The sequence below is a fragment of the Neoarius graeffei genome, chromosome 15 (assembly GCF_027579695.1).
Source record: "Neoarius graeffei isolate fNeoGra1 chromosome 15, fNeoGra1.pri, whole genome shotgun sequence".
Classification (NCBI taxonomy): domain Eukaryota; kingdom Metazoa; phylum Chordata; class Actinopteri; order Siluriformes; family Ariidae; genus Neoarius; species Neoarius graeffei.
Window position 1 is genome coordinate 38893289 of NC_083583.1, and position 17343 is coordinate 38910631.

A 17343-nucleotide genomic window follows, 5' to 3' on the forward strand; every position below is an offset into this window, starting at 1 on the left:
ACGGAAAGGCGATAACAGGAAGGACATCCATACGGGTGCCGTGTGTGTACTCTTTTCTCCTGCTGCAGTGCAAGAGTGTGTGTGTGTGTGTGTGTGTGTGTAAGCTCAGAGCTCCCTCGGGGGTTTTACAGGACAAATGAAACACACTGGAACTTTTTATTCAAATTGCACTTCCATTCACGTTGAGATTATTCAGCCGTATTAGTGAGCTACTGATAACTAACTAAACAATAACTATACTGCAATAACTAGCAGTAGCCTTTTGACCACAGTGCTGTTGAATTGTCGATTCTGACTGGCCAGATGGAAGGTGTTGATTAATTTTCTCTGACTGCAGTTCCGGTTGTAATGCGAACCACAGGTTTAAATTAATTCACTCGTACCCCTAAAATGTTATTGTTCCTATACAGTGGTGCTTAAAAGTTTGTGAACCCTTTAGAATTTTCTATATTTCTGCATAAATATGACCTAAAACTTCATCAGATTTTCACACAAGTCCTAAAAGTAGATAAAGAGAACCCAGTTAAACAAATGAGACAAAAATATTATACTTGGTCATTTATTTATTGAGGAAAATGGTCCAATATTACATATCTGTGAGTGGCAAAAGTATGTGAACCTCTAGGATTAGCAGTTAATTTGAAGGTGAAATTAGAGTCAGGTGTTTTCAATCAATGGGATGACAATCAGGTGTGAGTGGGCACCCTGTTTTATTTAAAGAACAGGGATCTATCAAAGTCTGATCTTCACAACACATGTTTGTGGAAGTGTATCATGGCACGAACAAAGGAGATTTCTGAGGACCTCAGAAAAAGCGTTGTTGATGCTCATCAGGCTGGAAAAGGTTACAAAACCATCTCTAAAGAGTTTGGACTCCACCAATCCACAGTCAGACAGATTGTGTACAAATGGAGGAAATTCAAGACCATTGTTACCCTCCCCAGGAGTGGTCGACCAACAAAGATCACTCCAAGCGCAAGGCATGTAATAGTCAGTGAGGTCACAAAGGACCCCAGGGTAACTTCTAAGCAACTGAAGGCCTCTCTCACATTGGCTAATGTTAATGTTCATGAGTCCACCATCAGGAGAACACTGAACAACAATGGTGTGCATGGCAGGGTTGCAAGGAGAAAGCCACTACTCTCCAAAAAGAACATTGCTGCTTGTCTGCAGTTTGCTAAAGATCATGTGGACAAGACAGAAGGCTATTGGAAAAATGTTTTGTGGATGGATGAGACCAAAATATAACTTTTTGGTTTAAATGGGAAGCGTTATGTTTGGAGAAAGGAAAACACTGCATTCCAGCATAAGAACCTTATCCCATCTGTGAAACATGGTGGTGGTAGTATCATGGTTTGGGCCTGTTTTGCTGCATCTGGGCCAGGACGACTTGGCATCATTGATGGAACAATGAATTCTGAATTATCCCAACGAATTCTAAAGGAAAATGTCAGGACATCTGTCCATGAACTGAATCTCAAGAGAAGGTGGGTCATGCAGCAAGACAACAACCCTAAGCACACAAGTCATTCTACCAAAGAATGGTTAAAGAAGAATAAAGTTAATGTTTTGGAATGGCCAAGTCAAAGTCCTGACCTTAATCCAATCGAAATGTTGTGGAAGGACCTGAAGCGAGCAGTTCATGTGAGGAAACCCACCAACATCCCAGAGTTGAAGCTGTTCTGTACAGAGGAATGGGCTAAAATTCCTCCAAGCCGTGTGCAGGACTGATCAACAGTTACTGGAAACGTTTAGTTGCAGTTATTGCTGCACAAGGGGGTTACACCAGATACTGAAAGCAAAGGTTCACATACTTTTGCCACTCACAGATATGTAATATTGGATCATTTTCCTCAAGAAATAAATGACCAAGTATAATATTTTTGTCTCATCTGTTCAACTGGGTTCTCTTTATCTACTTTTAGGGCTTGTGTGAAAATCTGATGACGTTTTAGGTCATATTTATGCAGAAATATAGAAAATTCTAAAGGATTCACAAACTTTCAAGCACCACTGTAGCTGTTACTGTTACTACCCTGTTGATGATTATTTTCCTCTAACACATTTGCATTTAGGTGTTTTATTAGCTCATCCGGTTGATAGGCGATGACCTTATGCCATCATGTGTTGTCCGTCGTCCACCCAGCTTTGTCCACATTTCACAAAATTCGCTTCTTCTCTCTCAATTCTTCACCAATTTTGATTCTTTTTGGCAGGAAGGTAGGTCTGCCTGGGGTGCATATAGGTTCTACCCAAATTTGCATAATTGTAATTAATAATGAAGATATCCAGTAATTAATCCCTAATGAGCAGCTTCCACACAAATCGCTTCTTCTCCCTCAATTCCTCACCGATTTTGATTCTTTCTGGCACGAATGTAGGGCTACCTACAGTGCATAGAACTTCTACCCAGATTTGCATCATTGCAATTATTAATGAAGTTATGGACTAATTAAGCCTTAATGAGCAGTTGAACAAAAATCACTTCTTCTCGTTCAATTCCTCGCCAGTTTGGATTCTTTCTGGCAAATAGGTCGGCATTCCTAGAGTGTGTATATAGCTTATATGCTTGTATATAGTGTATATAGCTTGCAACATTTATTGCACAAGGTGGCCCACTTTCTGGACTAGACGGGGCCGGAGTGAACTACACCGTCATCGCCGGTCTCGTTCCTTACTTACCATTTACTGTGGAATAAAACATGGGTCGTGATGATAACCTGAAGTGTTTTGCAAATCAAAATATATTTTATAACTGGTTAATAACGTGTGCTGAGAGCTCATATTTTATATATGTTATAAATCATACACTGTGTTGTATGAATCATAATCCCGGTGTTATGCACCCATAATCCCGGTAGACACTGCACCCATACACATGACAGACAAGGAGACACACCAAAATTTTAATTGCTGTTCGACCCTGAGGGAAACACACACAAACCCCCAATGCAATATGGAGGTAACAAAGCGAGTCGTTTGCCCATGTAAGATATAAAAACACAGAGGACAAAGAGAACTGAGAAGCTAAAGTGATGAAGGCTTCGAGATCACATCATCACTGTGGCCATCCTCCCCCTCTCGCTTCTTACGCTTCACTCTACACTGCAGCCTGTACTTAATTCAGGCTTAGTGAAGCAAGCAGCACCATCCAGCTCCTCTGTGTGTGTGTGTGTGTGTGTGTGTGTGTGTGTGTGTGTGTGTGTACACCCCATATCTTCACTTAGAATCTCATTCTTATGCAAGTTCGCATGTGTGTGTGTGTGCACGTGTATCTGCGCCAGCTTCATGCATGTGAGCACGTCTGGCACGCCGGAGAAATCAATATCATGAAGACATTTTCGCACAAAGGAAAAGACAAAGCACAGATAACTAACTGCGTACTCCAGGAGAGCTTGTGTGAAGCCTGTAGATTTGATCTTGCTGCACTGTGAAAATGGTTTCGAAGTGTATGTCTGAGGAAATCTCCGTCATCGTTAGGGCTTTGTGAAACCTCCTACGAAAGCCGAATCCCTGGAGTTCATGGCGCATTCAACCATGTAGTTCTCTCTGATAGTCAGCATTAATGATTAAAAATCACCGCTCATGGACACAGAGCCAAGAATGTGAAGAATGGAGTTGTGTGCCTGAGAATGATGTTCTTGCCAAGTTAGCGAGAACGGAGAACGCGCCTGTCAGACACTGAGATACTGCGGACTTGGAGTGAGGAAGGCTCGACGGTGTGAGCATTCCCTCGCATTTCGGAGTGAAAATAATCCAGTCCGAATTAGGGATCCAACACTGTTTCAATTTAGAGTCCAAGGGTTTAGCGTGTTGACGGATCCAGTCTGCTGATATAAATGTCATGGACATGGGATTAGTTGACTGACACAATGAGGTGTCTATTTCACAGTTATTCCACGAAATCGAGTCGTACGTGAGCTGATAGCTGACGAGGCACATAGCACCGAGTCGGCTATAAGCCGTGTACGACGGGATTGAGTGTAATAAAAAACTGTTTTATTCTATCCATATTCACTGGATTTTGACAAACAGCACATTTTTATTTTTATGCAAAGTCGATAAATAAAAACTCTGTACAAAACGTCCGACAAAATCATTTCTGCTTAGAATGTAAACAAACCGGTGAAATGACAGTAGCAATTTGTGAAAAAGGTTATAATAATAATTCTTGAAAAATAAAAAAAGATACGTTCTCACCATCAAATACTTTTATTCCATATATTCCTACACTTTTTTGTTTTCGAGTAGGAGTTTTTATTCCATCCTCGGTTGGTTCAGTAAAAAACACTGCCATTTTCTTCTTCAGGGTTTTTTGGCGGTTGGCAAACCAATTTAAAGGTGCATTACCGCCACCGGCTGGGCCGGAGTGTGGAACAGGAGATATTGGGGAGGAAAAAAAAATATTCTTTTAGCCATTTCTGTTTCTTTTGAATACTTGATAACAAAGTGATATATCTGACTTGAGATACTCCGCAATTTTGTTTTTCTCTACTCATGGGACATAAGCCAATATCCCATTAGTAGAGTAGCCAATCAGAGCGTGCGATTGCTCATATCCAGTGAATGTGGACAGAATAATAACGGTTAACTGAGTAACAGTGAAGATGACATGCTTACTGCCATCAAAAAATCACTGATTGAGCTCAAGATATGATGAAGATACTCTCCCCACATGTGTCCGTCACTGAACTTGTAAACATGCTGTGTGACGTGATGTGATGCGATGCGATATCCTGTAAACAGCGTTTCCCACACGATTTTGTGAGATTATGGTGGCTGGACCTCGCTCGGACACTCTGGGGGGATTCGGGGTCATGTTTCTGCAGAAGAAAATGTTGTATATTTTAAAGTTAAATGCGTTAATCTGGTGCACTTTGAGAGCAAAACTAAGAGGTTAGATCTGTGGAGAACTTTGTGCTTTTCTGAACAATTTTGTGCTTTAGAAATTTAACCATAAACACACTGGCTGTAATGGAGATGATGCAGCAAAAAAGTGAGACCCACAAAGCATGGTAAAGGAGTTTGACAGTTCACAAATGATCAAATCATATTAAAAAAAAAGACTAAAGCATGAAGAAGAAGAAACCTTTATTTGTCACATGCACACTTCAAGCACAGTGAAATTCATCCTCTGCATTTAACCCATCTGAAGCAGTGAACACACAGTGGGCAGCCACACTACAGCGCCCGGGGAGCAGTCAGGGGTTCGGTACCTTGCTCAAGGGCACCTCAGCCCAAGGCCGCCCCACGTTAACCTAAATGCATGTCTTTGGACTGTGGGGGAAACTGGAGCACCCGGAGGAAACCCACGCAGAACATACAGAAAGGCCCTCGCCGACCGCTGGGTTCGGACTCGGAACCTTCTTGCTGTGAGGCGACCGTGCTAACCACTACAACACCGTGCCGTCCTAAATCCAGCCCTCAGAGAAATGAAGCAGAAGTGGGTCCCCATGTTCAACTGTTTTGTTGCTGTTGGGTTTTTATTTTTTAGAAAATATTTAAAAATATATATATTTTTAATTATATTAAAAAATAAAATTTACATTAAAAAATGTATAAATTCATATTAAAAATATTAAATAATGAATAGAGAATATACAGAATACTTTAATAATTTAACTTTAGCCAAAAATAGACCATTTTCAATATTCAAGGTGATTAATTACTACTCCTTCATGTTGATTCGTTAACATTACAAATAGCATAATGTTACATGAAGCGCCAACTTGCTCCTCAGAGGCTGAAAACAGTTATGTTGTCAGAGCACGTATATGACACTGTATAGCCTAGGTCACAACCGGACGTACGATTTTTTGGCCGTGCGATTTTTGGCATTTCCCAAATCGCTGCGTTTTTTTTGTTCGTGGAGAATGACGCACATTGGCCGTAAGTTTGTCTTGCAACCTGAAAAAAACGTAAGCGCCCATAGAGTTTGTTTGACATGACAAAGAACCTCTGCGGCCGGTCTACGGCTCGAAAATCAGCACGTCACACGCGCGCCCTCCGTGCGTTTCTTGCGTTTTTTGCACGTAGACTGGCCGTAGGAGCACGTATGGCCGGTTGTGACCGAGGCTTAAGTTCGCCTTTGCGCCGGCTGTAGCAAAAACAACAAAGAATCCAGTGGTGAACCGTTACTATTAGAACTGGGACTTAAGCTCAGCCGAACCTTAGCCAAACACCAAAAAAGCAACAGGGCAAAGGATTTTGCGAGGGATTAGCGGCAGGCTGCCAAGTCGCGCCGTTGTGCCTAGCTGTTGATGTTGATTTTAAAAGTAACTCAGTAAATTACACAGGGAAATGAATACTTAAGTCTGAGTGAAAAATACTATGGTGAGCGTGTGCGCGTGGAAGAAGAGTCTGGAGACAGAAATCTTAGTTTCTCGGTCGTTAGCTTGTGCTACTTGCTCTCCGACTCGCGGTTAAGCTCGCGTTGGCCTTCGAGAAGGCCGAGGGCCTTTGAAGGACGAAAATACTGGATGTGTTCGCAGTATTGATGCCAACTTTTCCAACTCACAAGCAAGCTGAAACTCTGCAAATTCAACAGCGCACTGTTTTAAAGTCAGGAGCTGAGAGTCGGATACGCTGACGTTAACATTAGCTTTCATTTCTTGTTCTTTGTACTTATTAACCTCGATATTGGAATTGAACTTTGATGGGAGAAGATGGTCCCAATCTTCAGGAGAATGCAAGAAGAAATTAGTGCTGACCGTTACAACAGATTTAACAAAGATGTAGCCGATGTTTAAAAAAAAAAAAAGAGAAGGCCGAGGGCGATAAAATTTGGTCCCTCCTAATAGAAATCAAAATCAGATTGGTTAATTCATCTGTCACTTCCTACATAAACATACACTGCCATGGCCTTCTGTCCCAGCGATGAAGTCCTAACCAATGAGCGAGCCAGCTCTAAACTCTTCACAGCCTAGAGAAAACAAACAAACAAACAAACAAACAAACAAAAATCTCATTGGATAACTCGATTTTAATGTTTTCAGGACATTTAATTGAATGAAATGAATTCAGGATATTGAAATGCTGATATGTTTGGGCCTTCTCTCAAGGCCCTGACGGTTCCCCTCTGAAAGAATCCCATCTCAGAACTCGGTGAAATATCACAGTAGCTCTGCATGCAACTGGATTTTGAAGGACGAAAATACTGGATGTGTTCGCAGTATTGATGCCAACTTTTCCAACTCACAAGCAAGCTGAAACTCTGCAAATTCAACAGCGCACTGTTTTAAAGTCAGGAGCTGAGAGTCGGATACGCTGACGTTAACATTAGCTTTCATTTCTTGTTCTTTGTACTTATTAACCTTGATATTGGAATTGAACTTTGATGGGAGAAGATGGTCCCAATCTTCAGGAGAATGCAAGAAGAAATTAGTGCTGTCCGTTACAACAGATTTAACAAAGATGTAGCCGATGTTTAAAAAAAAAATTTAAACCATGTCGTACAGTATTAGTGCCTAATAACAAATAACTATGGTCTTGATCTGTGCATGATGATAGACTTTTTCCACAGACTAAAAAAAAAAAATCAAACAGTGATGTCACAGAACTGATTTTGAGAAGAGGAAACTCGGTGGATGTGCACGTTCTAACAGTCGTACAGTGCTACCATGTAATCCACAAGATCTAGCTCGGGGCAAAATAACTCCCACTTCAAAAGCTCTTAAGTGAAGCATATGCACCTCAAGAACACAGCTACTTTTTGACCTTAAGCTCCTGGAGCAGCAGCGCCAAATCCAAAAAACGCCTTGCACTTTCTTCTACCTCCTACTCAAAGCTTTAAAGGGGAACTGAAGGCAAATTTTTTATTATCAAAATTCTATTTCTCTCATTTTATTAAATACAGGAATGCATTTCTGAGAGCTATTTTGTCACTGCTATAGCAAGTTATGAGTGTTTGAGATATGCTCTGTAATATATCAGTCCATATATCAAAGCAATGACCGTAAACGAGATTCGTTGAGACCTGTGCGAGACATCGTAGGACGGAAGTAAAACGTACAGCGGAAATCAAAGTGACCGACATATGCCAACGTTGTCAAAAGACGCCCACGCCCTCTTTTGAATGCTGACGTAATCAAGTCGGTTTTGTTTGTTTTGATAGCAATCAGGAAAGTTTGAAAAAAGTAGGCAGTAATCGTCATTTAAACTCGTTTTTGTGCAATATTTCGTTTGGAAAACCGTTTTCAAAATGGCGGCACTGACACCTGGCTGACACTTCACGTTTCGAAGTCTCGCACAAGTCTCGTGAAGATCGCGCGGATAAGCGACGCCTGCCGTGGACCAAACGAGCTAAATTCAACACGGCTAAAAACCGAATAGGCCGATAAGTATAATATTTAATTGCAGTTAGTTGCCAATACGAGTCACGATATAAGGTTACTAAAACCGAAAACGTAATTGAATAACACGTTAATTAAGAAATAAAGCAAGTTTAAAAAGGACTTCAGTTCTCCTTTAAGATTCAGTAAAAAAAGAAGAAACACCCATCATTGTGATAGTCCTTTATCTGTCTCTTCTAGGTTGCTCTTTTTTTTTTGGTTAATGATGCACGCACAACACGGGAGTAGGATGATTTACAGCGGCGTTTCTTTGGCGTGCTGATCCGTCTCTTTTGCTTAAAAAGGACTTGGCTCTGGTGTGTGTGTGTGTGTGTGTGTGCGCGCTCCTTTTTACAGTCATACGTCTTCATATAAGCCTGTGTCAAAATGCTCAAATTCAAAAAGTGTACATACACAACCCTGTACACTTGTGCAGACATGGCCTTAAGCATTATGGGCTTCAGATTAATCAGGCCATCTTTATCTTTATGCTAATGCTACGCTGATCACCTCAATCTCCCTGCTGTCCCCCCACACAGCTTGTACCTCTTTTCCCTCTGACAGGCTGCTACAGGCATTCATTCTTTGCTCTCACGCAAGATGGATAGTTTCTTTCCATGTTCCTTTCAGCTCCTGAGGAGACCTCGCTCCACCGAAAGAGGCTTTATGAACAGCCGTCTCACCCTTGCCGCCTACCTCAGACCTTGTGTTTTATCGGCTCAGCTTGTCTCCTGAGCACATCATGATGATGATGACGATGATCCTCCTGCGCATGCAGCAGACACCTCCCTGTTTGTTGATGTTTTCGCTCTTCCTATCAAACTCACAATAACATTCAGTCTGTACTGGACAGAATAGTGGAGATTCCACTTGCCTGGGCAGATAACTAGTAAGTTTATGATTTGTCCGACTCTGGAGGGAGGCTGCAAACACAACCTTCTACATCAGAAACATTATCTGGAAAGGAAAAGGACTACGGATAAACGTCTTCCATTCTCCACGAAAATGAATACTCATTTAGGGTTTTTTCCCCCCTCTTCCTCTGTAAAAAAGGCACTTAACTAGTTTACTAGCTGGCCAAATTAAAATACTGTAAGCAAGCCGAGTAAATTAGGTTTCTGGGCGACCACATGGGACACTGAAGCTTTCATGAGCTGCCCTCTGTTCTGGCCAACAATCCCATAATTCTTCATTTGCAAATAATGTCATCGCTAATTATGCATGAGGCTTTGAACCGGAAGTGGGCCATGTTGGAGGATATACACAAACTCACGCGGTGCACATTTACTATAAAAGATATGCTCGAGAAGTCGTTACGCTCAAGAAATCCTTTTGTTTCTTCGCTATGCCGACTCTTTAGGGGTGTTCACACGGCAACTTTTACTCCGGTGTAGCACCAGAGCTGCCCCGGTAGAGCGTTCACACGGTACAAAGTTATACCGGTGTAGCCCCTGAAAGCTGCTTAAACCGGTGCAAATCTAACCCTGCTCGGGAGGTGGTTTAAGAAATGTACTCCGGAGTAAATGCTAGTTTGCGGGGCAGCACCGATATAAAATGGGACGTCTGAATGCTACAGGGGTAGACTCGCTACGCGTGAGGAGAGTTGATTACATACGGGCATTGCATAATTTGCATCCTGGTATTTTGCGCTTCCAAAATGGCGAATATCAACAACAACAGAACTGCGTGTCTTCCAGGGTTGCCAGATTGGGCGGTTTTAAGTGCATTTTGGCGGATTTGAACATATTTTGGGCTGGAAAACGTCAGCAGTATCTGGCAACACTGGTGTCTTCATCCACGTTGTTTTCCCGGCGCTTGGTGATGCCATGACAACCGGGAAAAGGAAGTACATTTTCACGCATGCGCATATTTCATTTCTGCATTATTACTATCGTATAGCACGGTCGCAAAAACTGCCGTGTGACCGCAAGTGGGGCTGCACCGGTGCTAACACGCTTCTCTCTAGTAAGCAGGTTTGTGACGTGTGAACGCTCCACAAAATTTACACCGGTGTAAGATATATCGCAACAAAATACATCGGTGCTAGTCTGGTTAACACCAGAACATATCACAAGTGAAATATGGTCTGGAATCCGCCTACTGAATTTCTCGTAGGGGAGGTGTGGTTTACGATTGTCAACGGCCGTTTATTGGACGTTGCGAATGTCTATCATTTGGCGTATACGTAGCCCATGGCCAATCATGGCAGTTGTACCCGGTGATGTAGTTAGAGCGACGAAGAGGCGAAGAAAGACTGTAACGCCAAACGCTGTTCTTTTTTTAAAACAAACTTTCGCTCTAAACTATTCAGAACAGTGTCTAAAGCTTGATCGAAAGTTTGGTTCGTATCGCTCGCCGCCATGTTAAATGTGATCCGTAAACAGTCCCAAATAAACTACAAGCTTCCGTTTGTCGAGTAGTACGCGTCACCGTCTTTCCACCCCTCCCCACTCTCTGATTGGCTCCCTAACTCAGGCGAGCCTTTAGACCATAGTTTCCATGCTGTCTTTTCAGATCGGAACGATTGTGCAAAGCAGCATGGGATTTCCCAGGCTACATCGGTGCAGCATCGATGCAAATATGTGCCGTGTGAACACCCCTTTTGTGCTGTAATTCGATGCGGGAACAACTCTATTCGAGACAAGGGGATTTAGAAGTTCTTTAGAATTCCAGCAATTATAAATAATCAGGGAGAAAAAAACAAGAGGGTTGTCCACGGAGCGTAGACGTCAATAGCTGTCCAACGTAAACCGGGCTGATCTAAACGATGCGAGAAAGCCAAACCCACACGAGTCTGCAGTGAACATTTTATCGATGGTAAGTGCTACGAACTAGTCATGAATGAAAGATTGCAATATATAAGAAATAGCGGATCGTTTAATAGCCTGGTTGTGCAGAAACTTGCCGCTGTTGAACGTGACAAAACCGTGATCATCGAGCGCGTGAGCCGACTATCAAAGGCATTGAGGATTATTTCATTTTAAAAAGAGCTGTACAGTGGTGCTTGAAAGTTTGTGAACCCTTTCGAATTTTCTATATTTCTGCATAAATATGACCTAAAACATCATCAGATTTTCACACAAGTCCTAAAAGTAGATAAAGAGAACCCAGTTAAACAAATCAGACAAAAATATTATACTTGGTCATTTATTTATTGAGGAAAATGATCCAATATTACATATCTGTGAGTGGCAAAAGTATGTGAACCTCTAGGATTAGCAGTTAATTTGAAGGTGAAATTAGAGTCAGGTGTTTTCAATCAATGGGATGACAATCAGGTGTGAGTGGGCACCCTGTTTTATTTAAAGAACAGGGATCTATCAAAGTCTGATCTTCACAACACATGTTTGTGGAAGTGTATCATGGCACGAACAAAGGAGATTTCTGAGGACCTCAGAAAAAGTGTTGTTGATGCTCATCAGGCCGGAAAAGGTTACAAAACCATCTCTAAAGAGTTTGGACTCCACCAATCCACAATCAGACAGATTGTGTACAAATGGAGGAAATTCAAGACCATTGTTACCCTCCCCAGGAGTGGTCGACCAACAAAGATCACTCCAAGAGCAAGGCGTGTAATAGTCGGCAAGGTCACAAAGGACCCCAGGGTAACTTCTCAGCAACTGAAGGCCTCTCTCACATTGGCCAATGTTAATGTTCATGAGTCCACCATCAGGAGAACACTGAACAACAATGGTGTGCATGGCAGGGTTGCAAGGAGAAAGCCACTGCTCTCCAAAAAGAATATTGCTGCTCATCTGCAGTTTGCTAAAGATCACGTGGACAAGCCAGAAGGCTATTGGAAAATTTTTTTGTGGATGGATGAGACCAAAATAGAACTTTTTGGTTTAAATGAGAAGCGTTATGTTTGGAGAAAGGAAAACATTGGATTCCAGCATAAGAACCTTATCCCATCTGTGAAACATGGTGGTGGTAGTATCATGGTTTGGGCATGTTTTGCTGCATCTGGGCCAGGACAGCTTGCCATCATTGATGGAACAATGAATTCTGAATTATACCAGCGAATTCTAAAGGAAAATGTCAGGACATCTGTCCATGAACTGAATCTCAAGAGAAGGTGGGTCATGCAGCAAGACAATGACCCTAAGCACACAAGTGATTCTACCAAAGAATGGTTAAAGAAGAATAAAGTTAATGTTTTGGAATGGCCAAGTCAAAGTCCTGACCTTAATCCAATCGAAATGCTGTGGAAGGACCTGAAGCGAGCAGTTCATGTGAGGAAACCCACCAACATCCCAGAGTTGAAGCTGTTCTTTATGGAGGAATGGGCTAAAATTCCTCCAAGCTGGTGTGCAGGACTGATCAACAGTTACCGGAAACATTTAGTTGCAGTTATTCCTGCACAAGGGGGTCACACCAGATACTGAAAGCAAAGGTTCACATACTTTTGCCACTCAGAGATATGTAATATTGGATCATTTTCCTCAATAAATAAATGACCAAGTATAATATTTTTGTCTCATTTGTTTAACTGGGTTCTCTTTATCTACTTTTAGGACTTGTGTGAAAATCTGATGATGTTTTAGGTCATATTTAGGCAGAAATATAGAAAATTCTAAAGGGTTCACAGACTTTCAAGCACCACTGTATATCATTTTATGACTGCTTTTATTTTGCTTTTTCTTTCCATTCGGGAAACCAGCTGATCTCGACAATTTTACAGCTCCAGACTGGGCTCCAACACAAAATATGGGCCGCAACAAAATCAAAGATGGTACTAAAGCAGTAGCTCGAAATGCGAGGCTTATAGAGCGCAGAAGAAAAAAAAACCCCGCAAAATTATTGAAGAATCTTCCCGAACGATTACAGAGTCAATCAAACAAGATTCATGTCAATCCGCTACCTCAAATACCGCAGCCTCATTGCCTGGTGAGCGCTCTTTTATAACTAAATATGCTATATATGCGTGTGTTAGATACCTTAAGCAGTGAAAATGAGTGTTTTTAAAATGGAAGTGGTTCGGTTCTGGTAGCGCATAAGCGAATCAGTATCACTTATTCTTATGCCTCACCCCGGTGTCAGGGTCATAAGAATTATGCTTACGGCATTGGGCGTAAAAATATTTTTATTGTTAGCTATCACATGTATATGACAAAAATTGCTCGTTTCAATAAAAACAGGCAAATAAAAGAGAAATGATTTGCTACTTTTGGCTTTGCCTTTATGGGAAACTTGGTTTCTTTGCCCGGTTTATTTTCTCTAAAACTTCAGTGGTGGCCATGCTTTAAAGGTACATGGCAACTAGGTAAGAAATAATATCCTTATCCGTTTTATTTTGGTGCCTAACGTCAGTATCTACTTTCATAATATGACATTTATCATTTTTTAGCAGGTTGACTTTACACCAGGGTGGCACGGTGGTGTAGTGGTTAGCGCTGTCGTCTCACAGGAAGAAGGTCCGGGTTCGAGCCCCGTGGCCGGCGAGGGCCTTTCTGTGCGGAGTTTGCATGTTCTCCCCGTGTCCGCGTGGGTTTCCTCCGGGTGCTCAGGTTTCCCCCACAGTCCAAAGACATGCAGGTTAGGTTAACTGGTGACACTAAATTGACCGTAGGTGTGAATGTGAGTGTGAATGGTTGTCTGTGTCTATGTGTCAGCCCTGTGATGACCTGGCGACTTGTCCAGGGTGTACCCCGCCTTTCACCCGTAGTCAGCTGGGATAGGCTCCAGCTTGCCTGCGACCCTGTAGAACAGGATAAAGCGGTACACCCTGGACAAGTCGCCAGGTCATCACAGGGCTGACACATAGACACAGACAACCATTCACACTCACACCTACGGTCAATTTAGAGTCACCAGTTAACCTAACCTGCATGTCTTTGGACTGTGGGGGAAACCGGAGCACCCAGAGGAAACCCACGCGGACATGGGGAGAACATGCAAACTCCACACAGAAAGGCCGTCGCCGGCCACGGGGCTCGAACCCGGACCTTCTTGCTGTGAGGTGATAGCGCTAACCACTACACCACCGGGCCGGCCATATATATATATATATATATATATATATATATATCTCTGTGTGTGTGTGTGTGTATTGTATTTCCTCCAACATGGCAACGAAGACTCCATAATCTCATCAGATAGCTGGCTTCTTAAAATGTTTCTTTCTCACATAAGATCGTTTCAAAAGGGCCAGTATGTACCTTAGCTTTGAGGAATCGCTGCAGGAGGTGATCAGGAAAAGCAGAAAGGTGTTGTTAGGATTTGTAAGTGGGGATTTATTGAGGAGGCGCAGCCGGCTCATCCCCTACAAATCCCCACTTTCGTAACAAAAGCCAAACGTGGCTTCACGCCTCACTTCCCATCTTCCCCCATCACCAAAGAGCAAAAAAATAAGGAAAAGAAACTGTTGGAGGCAGGTGAAAAACAAAACCTGCTCTTTCAGAGCAAATCGATAAATAAGGTGGGCCTGTCGCCCTCGACGCCGTAATCTCTGCCGTGGCAAATCTCACGGCTTGCTGCGCTGCCGCTTTCTCCCGAGGCGCCATCACTTTTAAGCACGACTATCTCCACTGACACCAATAGTTCATTTGTTTATTCAGATACATTTCACTTTTCCAATTACACTGAACTGCACTGGAGATTCTGACGCACCTTTTAAAGAGACGGGGAGAAAGAAAAACGAGACCGCAGGCGGTGTTTAAGGGGGATGGTGGCTGAGTCTGGACATGTTGCTGGCAGCAGTCGAGCTCTTTTTCTTTCTGTGGTTTATCACACACCCACCTGAGCATCAGAGCATGAAGTGAATCAATACAGATGACGTTCTCTGTGTAATTTATCAAGAAAATCCCTTTAATAAGCTTTAAGGATATTTGCAATACCAAAACTGCTGCTTTGTGGAGGTTTCACAGTCTGGATATATTTACATCATAAATGCTCTCGCCGTCTGAGTTCTGAGAAATGAGCGCGATTCGTTACAAGAGGCACAAAAACACGCTCACGTTCATATCTTTCCACGCAATTGATTTCGAGTTGCTGTTGCATCCTGATTCGGCCGTCGAGAACGTTTCACGGTTTTAGACCGAGCAATTTCGAGTGCCTTTTAATATTATTACTTGTCACAGTGTTCGAGAGCATCGCGATAAAATATCGCTGTATAATTGTACCTTAAAAACCATTGAGGCTTTAAAATGTCACTCTAAATGCTAATTACCTGCACCTTCTCAGCTAAAGGATACGTGCTAAAAAGTACAAAGCATGCCCTCTTGATGGTACCAACCCAATAACAAGCAAGCGTGCAGCTTTGTATCAGCGTTTCTGCAGAGACAGAGCTGTGATTTCCACTGAAATGCAGGTCGTTGTTTCCAAAACTGGGTCTACAATAATGAGCGAGATTTCCAGCAGCTTAATCACACGGTGACAATCATGCTAGTTAGATGCTGCCGAGCTCGTGGCTTCTTCAACCGAATCTCTTTGTCATTCCTAATTAAGCAAACACAGCTTTCATTAACAGGCAGATATTTGGTCTAATGTTTAACCCCATCGAGGTTTGATGGATGTTCAGCTGGCCTCCCTCTCCTCTCCTCTCCTCCCCTCCCCTCCCTTTCTCTTCCCTCCCCTCCCATTCCCTCCTGCCTCCACCAGGCTCCCAGAGGCCATGTTTTCAGACTCGCATTACAAACAATTACACACATCTCTCTGATTCCTCATTGGTTCCGCGGTTCCATCAACCCCCACACCGTCAGCTGGGAGGCCACACCCACTCCCAACAGATGTCCTCAGATTTGAGTGAACTGACAACAAAAGCCTGTGGAAAAAAAAAAAAAGCCTCCCAGGCTACCCATCATGCCCCCACCCCCAAGGCCTCACACAAAAGCCAGAGGATTAGCCGCTTTTAGCACATGAAAAAGCCAGCCCCCCCATCACCACCACTCCTTTAGATTCACGTTTGGCACAGATGGAGTGACTGTACCCTTCTTTCTCCTCTTCAATCACCCCAAACAAAGCCCTGTTGCCCCCAGGCTTGCATCCAAGCCAAGCGAATGCAACGACAGCTTTAGCAAGCTTAGTCCAGATCAAATCAACTCCCTATTAATGCTCTTGGCTTAAAACAACACTGGTAAAGTCGAGGCGACACAAATGTAGGACCGACAAGCCATGAATGCTCAATAAAGAAACAACATTACCATTATTACTTCTTAAATTATTGGCAGTCTTGATATTCTTAGAGGTTGTAAGTTGCTATCGTTAATAATCCCTCTTAACGGAGAACTGAAGTCCTTTTTAAACTTGCTTTATTTCTTAATTAACGTGTTATTCAATTATGTTTTCGGTTTTAGTAACCTTATATCGTGACTCGTATTGGCAACTAACTGCAATTAAATATTATACTTGTCGGCCTATTCGGTTTTTAGCCATGTTGAAATTAGTTCGTTTGGTCCACGGCAGGCGTCGCTTATCCACACGTTCTTCACGAGACTTGTGCGAGACTTCGAAACGTGAAGTGTCAGCCAGGTGTCAGTGCCGCCATTTTGAAAACGGTTTTCCCAACGAAATATGACACAAAAATGAGTTTAAATGACGATTTTATTACTGCCTACTTTTTTTTTCAAACTTTCCTGATCGCTATCAAAACAAACAAAACTTCCGGCGTGATCACGTCAGCATTTGAAAGAGGGCGCGCGCGTCTTTTGACAAGGTTGGCAGATGTTGGTCACTTTGATTTCCGCTGTACGTTTTACTTCCATCCTACGATGTCTCGCACAGGTCTCAACGAATCTCGTTTACGGCCATTGCTTTGACATATAGACTGATATATTAAGCCTAGGTCACAACCGTACATACGATTTTTTGGCCATGCGATTTTTGGCATTTCCCAAATCGCTGCGTTTTTTTTTTGTGCGTGGAGAAAGACGCACGTTGGCCGTAAGTTTGTCTTGCAACCTGAAAAAAACGTAAGCGCCCGTAGAGTTTGTTTGACGGCTCGAAAATCAGCACGTCACACGCGTGCCCTCCGTGCGTTTCACGTGCGCCCTCCGTGCGTTTCTTGCATTTTTTG

General features: G+C 42.7%; 1 protein-coding gene across 14 annotated transcripts in view; it reads right to left on the reverse strand.

Moving 5' to 3' along the window:
* Positions 1 to 17343, reverse strand: part of ptprsa (protein tyrosine phosphatase receptor type Sa) — a 513824-nt gene that overhangs the window by 343246 nt on the left and 153235 nt on the right. The window contains exon 2 of one of the 14 annotated variants that reach the window (XM_060941292.1): positions 6852 to 6922. The exons of the other annotated variants lie outside the window; for them this stretch is intronic. The gene's annotated coding sequence lies outside the window, so the exon portion shown is untranslated. The remainder of the gene's footprint in view (positions 1 to 6851; positions 6923 to 17343) is intronic. 14 annotated transcript variants of the gene reach the window in all.